Source organism: Drosophila yakuba, chromosome 3R, assembly GCF_016746365.2.
Source record: "Drosophila yakuba strain Tai18E2 chromosome 3R, Prin_Dyak_Tai18E2_2.1, whole genome shotgun sequence".
Classification (NCBI taxonomy): Eukaryota; Metazoa; Arthropoda; class Insecta; order Diptera; family Drosophilidae; genus Drosophila; species Drosophila yakuba.
This window is the reverse complement of record NC_052530.2, coordinates 2,170,257-2,177,713: the sequence shown is the minus strand read 5'-3', so window position 1 is coordinate 2,177,713 and position 7,457 is coordinate 2,170,257.

The following is a 7,457-nucleotide window of genomic DNA, read 5'->3' as shown; positions in this document are numbered from 1 at the left end:
AAGTATTTACCAGACCGCTTGTGCTCTTATTGGAGGAGGCTTTGTTTTCTTCGGTTCGGTATCAACGGATCCCAGCGGCACGTGCTCAGCGGTACCTGTCAGCATAGGCAATCTATTGGTATTTGCAAGGGCTACATTGTTATTCAGGGTAAAATTGTCGCGTGTATTTTTCAGCTTGTTTCCTGAATCTGAATTATCCGGGCTAAGCATTCGCTTTATTGTAATGTTGCGGTTCATTCCAGTCTGCCAGGTCGACTTAGCTTTTTTGTTTACGTTTTCGTTTCGTTTTGCTGGTAGTGTAGCAGTACCGTTTGTTGCTTGCGGTTTTTCTTTCGCTTACTCAGTAAGAGCGTGAGCGGTTGCAGCCGACGACGATATAGAGCAGGCTGTCGGTATTGCTCCAGCTGTAGTGGCTGGTGGGCTTGTGTCGGAGCTAAAAGACCAGGAGAGCAAAGGCGTGCTCTTTCTTCATTTGTTGGTAGGAGAAGGTTCCTTGGGCTATGGGTTATTGACCGCTCGATGTCTGCGTTTGCAGTTGTCGGGAAGACGTATGAGAAGTACGCGTTGTTGTGTTGAACTGAGAGCCGGCGTTCGTCTTGCTCTCGCTGACGCTGTGCTAGAGTGTTCTTCTGACTCATACTTCTATTATTTAAGTTAAAGAATCACTATATTTATTTTAGCGATCTTGCATAGCATAGAGCGCCTCTTTCGCTTTCGGATTATTTATTTAGTTTATATTATTAGTCGTTCACTTCACTCAAAACAACCGATTTGTGCGGAGCTCGATAAAAACACGTCTTCACACTTCGACCGATTGATTTATTGATATCTCTCGATTTGCCACTTTTTTGCCACGCCCTCTATAACGCCCATAAATCGCCAAAAACTGTCAGTGTGGAAGACTCTCCTTCGCACTTCCAATAGCTGAGTAACGGGTATCAGATAGTCGGGGAACTCGACTATAGCGTTCTCTCTTGTTTTATTTTTAAAACCTCTTCCTATTAAATTCATTTTAATACAAGTACTTTGCTCATGTTAATTATTCACTACAAATATGCAAAACAGTTTCACCCTAAAAACTAACAGGCTCTGTAACCTATAACAGCACCCACAAATGGCTGTTAAAAGTATATGTAACTGAACATATGGGCTAGAAATGAACTGAATCTTTATTAATTGTTTTAATTCAGCTGATATCCATCCTGGACACATCGTTTTAAATTAATTTCATGACAATTGTCGGGAACGACAAATCACAGCGCCAATCGGGTGAAGCAAGGTAACTCGATACAAATGGAGAGGGGAGCAGAATCGGGAAAGGCCGAAACTCCCGGGGAACTCCGCCGACATGAATAATCTGATAAAATTGCAGTCGCATCCTTTGCGGGCTGTCACCACTCCTGTATTTGCAGAAATGGAGGGTTGCGGTTGTTCGCTTTTACGAAGATGGCTATTAGCTCCTCGACGGCACGTGACTTGCCCAATGATGTTGATAATGATAGTGCCGATCGGTGGCTAATAATATGTTAAATGAAATTTAATATTTATCCAAGGGATTACAGGATAATCATTTGCGGCTCGCCAAAATGGCATTAAAGATAGCGGAGCGTGCGGCACCGCAGATAATTAAAGGACAAGACGCCCCTTTATTCGCTACTGTGAGAAACCTATAGATTATCAATCGGAACTTCTCACAGCATTTGTTTGCGGAAGTGATGCCCTCATAAAATCCAAACAAAGAGTGCGTTTTTATTGCTGCATTGGTTTGTATCTGTCCTCTAGAAAAGCAACTTTATTGATGTACCGGCAATCAACCCTTCTGGTACTGAAACCCCCTTTTGTTTTTGTTTTCCAGAAAGTATCGCCTTACAAATTCTATTTGGCGCGCTTCACTCAAGTGTACTCACATCCAGAAGACCGAAAAGACATTGTTGCGGCCAAGTTGAGCTGTAATTCAAGTAGTTGTCTCAACTAGCAACGGTCATCGATACTTTCCTTAGGAGTCGGTTATCGGCCCGATTGCACTCGCTGATGTCCCAAGTACTCCAGTTCCAGGACACTACAGTTCCCACTAAGTCATGGCACATCATAGAAACCATAGAGTCCACTGCAGTTGTGGTCATATTAATTGGGGGGTTTATTCACAAGATAAAGGAGCCTCTTAGTAAACCTAGTAACAAAAAATTATTAAAAAAAACGAAAGAGTGTGATATATCCTAGCAAATGTAAATTGACAAGTCAAAGTGCCTATCGAAGAATTTGGTTTAGTTCCGACTATTAGGCGATTATTGATATATAGTTTGCCACTTAAATCCAGTTATTCCCATTAACGCTCTGCTTTAGATAATTTCCTTATGTTAATTTATAATAAGAGGTAAGGAAGCGTTTCCGACCATATAAAATATATATATTCTTAATCAGGATCAATAGCCGAGTCGATCTGGTCATGTCCGTTCGTCTGTCTGTCCGTCCGTATGAACGCTGAGATCTCAGGAACTGTAAAAGATAGAAAGTTGAGACTAAGCATACAGACTTCAGAGACATAGACACACGTTGATTCATGTTGCCACGCCCACTCTAACGCCCACAAACCGCTCAAAACTACCATTTTTGAAAAATGTTTTGATATTTTTTCATTTTTGATTTAGTCTTGTAAATTTCTATCGATTTGCCAAAAAACTTTTTGCCACGCCCACTTTAATACCCACAAGCCGCCAAAAACTGTGAGTGTTGAAGACTTTTCTTCGCACTTCCACTAGCTGAGTAACGGGTATTAGATAGTCGGGAAACTCGACTATAGCGTTTTTTCTTGTTTTTAACGTATGTAGTTAATACATGTGTAGTTGTACTGTTTTTGTGTTGCTTAACATCCAAAACGTGTCCAGTGTGCTTCGTGGAGTATAACTCATTTTTCGTTTTTTAAGAATTTGATTTCATATATAAGCAAGTTTGGGTTCAGACATAGCGACCTCCTGGACATTTGGAGGCGTAACAATCGGCAAATAAGTTACGTTTCAGATTACGTTTATTCTGCAATCAACAAAAATAATCTGGAATCGAAAAAGACAGAAAAGACTGACAAAAATATAGTCAATTTTGAATTATTCATTAAAAGAAAACTGCCCGAGTGTAACAGACAACTAGACCGATTTATTTCCAAACATACTAAGTTGATGGCGTCTAAGATAACTTCTTGCTAGTGATTTTGAAAACTCCAAGAGCAAATGGGACGCCGAAACTTATCTTAGCAAAATGCAGGAGCAAGATTATGTACACGTATACACATTTACGGGGAATGTTACCGCCGGAAATAAAAATAAAACCGCCAACTAGGCGAAAAAGGCGTAACCCTGAAAACCTTTGGAAAAAGTGTTACCCATGATCTGCGGTTATTGGAGAGGAAACACGTGTTTATGTGAGGGGCCACTGTACGGCCTTTGCGCACAGAGCTTTCGCTCTCGTCGCACTTACGCTCGCGGTTTCCAAGCGCATCCGATCTCCTGAGCCCGCTTAAGCGATGTAAAGCGGGTAAGAGCGCCGCTCCAGTTTAAAGCTATAATTAGTCTCATGTATGCACCCGGAAATGAATTGGAGACTTCCTAAAATCGAACGTGTTTTTGATACGCTGCGCGAAAAAATTCTTTATCACGAAGACGGCTGGGCGAGTTTGGCGGAATAACTGCCCAAAGCCACTCGGTGCAAATGTGCATCATTTCGGCTCGATAAACAGTGAAAAAAAAAACGCGAGCGATAGGTAAATTGCATAGGGCTGCTCCAACAGCTGAATCTTGTACCTGTACCTAAATAATAATATTCAAACAATAACTAATTTGAATTTATTATTTGAATCGAAACAGTGAAGTGAACCAAACATAAAATCATAAGCGATAAGACGCTCAGTGCAATGCCTGCACATATAGATTTTTAAGATATTAATCTTCAATTAACTAATTACAAATATAAACAAACTAACCAAAAACAATGAGTGAAAACGAAGCTCGCGCGCAGCGTCAACGTCAGCAAGATGAGCGACGGCTCTCTTTGCAACGCAACAACGCTTACTTTTCCGGCGTCGGAATCGAACCGCGAGCGGTCAATCACCCCCAACCCGACAGCTGATCCTTCTCTCTTAACACGCGACAGTGAACGCTCTTGCTCCCCGTCGCTGTCAATAACTAAAACAACACCGATGCCGACTGCCCGCTCAACACATACAAACACAACGAAAGCTGCGCAGACAGCAAAACAAACTGCAACAAATGAAAAAGAAAACGCAAAGCCGGCCATACAGACTGGAATGGATCGCTACATACAAATAAAACGAAAGCTAAGCCCCCAAAAAATGTAAACAAACCAAAAATCACACACGCCAACGCCAACTCAACTTTAGGCGAAGTACCGAGCAACGCCAACAGGTTCGACATTTTGGCAGACACTATTGAAGACCCGTTGAAGCTGATGGAAGCGACAAGAATAAGCCAAAGCCACCACCAATATTTGTACGTGAGAAAAGTTCTAGTACATTTGTAGACAATGTAATAAAGCTCATAGGTGACGCAAATTTCCACATAATTCCCTTAGTTAGGGGCAACATTCATGAAACTAAATTTCAGACCAAGTCTGAACAACACTTTAGAGCCTTAACAAAGTATCTGGACGACGGAGAAAAAAGCTATTACACATACCAGCTAAAAAACTAGGGGCTGCAAGTCGTACTGAATGGCATATAGCCTGATATAACACCAGACGAAATAAAGCTGGCGCTACAGGATAAAGGATTTACCGCAAAATCAGTCTTCAACATCTAAAACAAAAATAGACAGCCGCAACCACTCTTCAAGGTGGAACTTGCACCAGAAGCAAAGATGCCGAAAAGAAACGATGTGCATCCAATAAAGGATTTACCGCAAAATCAGTCTTCAACATCTTAAACAAAAATAGACAGCCGCAACCACTCTTCAAGGTGGAACTTGCACCAGAAGCAAAGATGCCGAAAAGAAACGATGTGCATCCAATCTACAAACTCCAATTGTTACTACATCGTAGAATCACTGTAGAAGAACCTCACAAACGTAACACTCTGGTACAGTGTATGAACTGCCAAGAATACGGCCATACAAAGTCTTACTGTAAGCTGCGCCCAGTGTGCGTAATCTGTGGCGAGCTCCACGACAAAGCCAGCTGCAGTGCACCCAAAGAAGACTCAAAAAAGTGTGGCAACTGTGGAGGCAACTGCCCAGTATACAAAGATCTCAAAAGCCGCATAAACCAGCGCGTAGCCTCTGTACGCTCACAAAACGCACCGATCACAAAAAAAATCCCCCAAAAACAACCCTGATGTTTTCTTCTCTAACACAGCCAGATCCTCACTAGGTACAGGATTCGTTACCAAAAACGCGTCATACGCAAGCGCTCTAAGATCAAGTCTAGAGCCCCCAGCCTCCAGTGCGCCATGTTCACAAGCCAAATATGTGGACTTCAATTCGGTACAAGACAAAAAGCCAATGGAACAACAACAACACAATTTCGAAGCAATGATACTTACCTTGCAGCAAAGCATGGCGGAGTTTATGGCGTTTATGCGGACAACCATGCAAGATCCAATACGAAATCAAAACATGTTGATACAATTGCTTGTATCAAAATAATCATCTTCATGGCCTCGCTAAGAATCTCTATGTAGAACGCCTATGGCGTTTCACAGCACAAACTTGAGCTAGCACAATTCCTACTCGAAAAGCACATCGACGTAATGCTACTTTCGGAAACACACCTCACAAACAAATATAACTTCAACATAAGAGGATATATTTTCTACGGAACCAATCACCCTGAGGGTAAGGCCCACGGCGGGACCGGGATTTTGATAAGAAGCCGTCTCAAGCACCACTGTCATATTGAGACTGCCAAAAACTATCTACAAGCAACATCATTAAAAATTCATTTGGATAATGGTAACCAGCTTACTTTAGCCGCTGTTTACTGCCCACCTCGTTCCACTTTATCTGAAAACCAATTTATGGAATTCTTCAACTCACTTGGAGAACATGAATCCCAAAGGAAAACAGCTCTACAACGCCATTATAAAAGCAAACAACAAGCTCGATCACGTTTCTCCTGGCACACCTACATACTGGTCTACTGACCCCAAAAAACTACCTGATCTAATTGATTTCGCAGTCACCAAAAACATTCCCCGTAATTTGATAAGCGCCGAGTGCCTCTCAGACCTATCATCTGACCACTCGCCCCTCCTAATAATTTTGCTTCGACACCCAGAACCAGCAAACCTCTCTTATAAGTTGACTTCAGAAAAAACCAACTGGCTCAAATACAAAAAATACATAAGCTCACACATTGAGCTTAACCCACCTCTCGAAGCTGAAGCTGACATTGATAGTTTCGTTTACTCTCTGGAGTCAATCATCGTTGCTGCAGCTCGCTGCTCAACGCTGCAAACAGTAAGCAAAATTACAAATCACAAGAAGACCAACCTGCAAATCGAAATACTTGTTCTCGAAAAACGACGCCTACGGCGAGAATGGCAGTCCTCCAGATCACCGTCGGCAAAACAAAAGTTAAAAGACGCCACACGCAAACTTACAAAAGCTTTAAAGCAAGAAGAAGAGCTTGCCCAACGAACTTATATTGAAAAATTATCAACATCCAGTACAAAAAACTCACTGTGGAAAGCTCACCAGTGGTCCCTATTAGAAACCACACAGGTGGTTGGGCCCGTAGCGACAAAAATAGTGCCAGCACATTTGCCACTCATCTACAAAAAGTCTTCCAACCGAATTCTGCAACAAACACGTTCGAAATTCCGCCCGCAACAGACGACTTCCAGCTTCATCATGCACCAGTTGTGTTTCGCTCAAACGAAATCTCAAAAATCATCAAAGAACATCTGAACCCAAAAAAATCTGCAGGGTGCGACCTAATTACCCCTAAGATGATTATTGAGCTGCCTTACTGTGCCGTATGCAGCATTACCCAGCTCTTCAACGCCATCAGCAAACTTTGATACTTTCCAGGAAGATAGAAAATGTCAATAATAATAATGATACCAAAGCCGGGAAAAGATCACACTGTTCCATTGTCGTACAGACCCATAAGCCTTCTATCCTGCTTATCGAAACTTTTCGAAAAATGCCTACTGTCTCTGACTATTACTCCATTCCTGAACAAGCACATCACAATACCAGCATACCTAATTGGCTTTCGCGAAAAACACGGAACTATTGAGCAAGTTAACCGCATAACATCAGAAATACGAAACGCATTTGAAAAACGGGAATACTGCTCTGCGATATTTCTAGATGTTTCGCAGGCATTCGACAGAGTTTGGCTGGACGGTCTGATTTACAAAATCAAAACAACGCTTCCAAACAACACTCATAAACTTCTAGAATCGTATCTCTACAACAGGAAATTTGTAGTGAGGTGCAACACTGCGA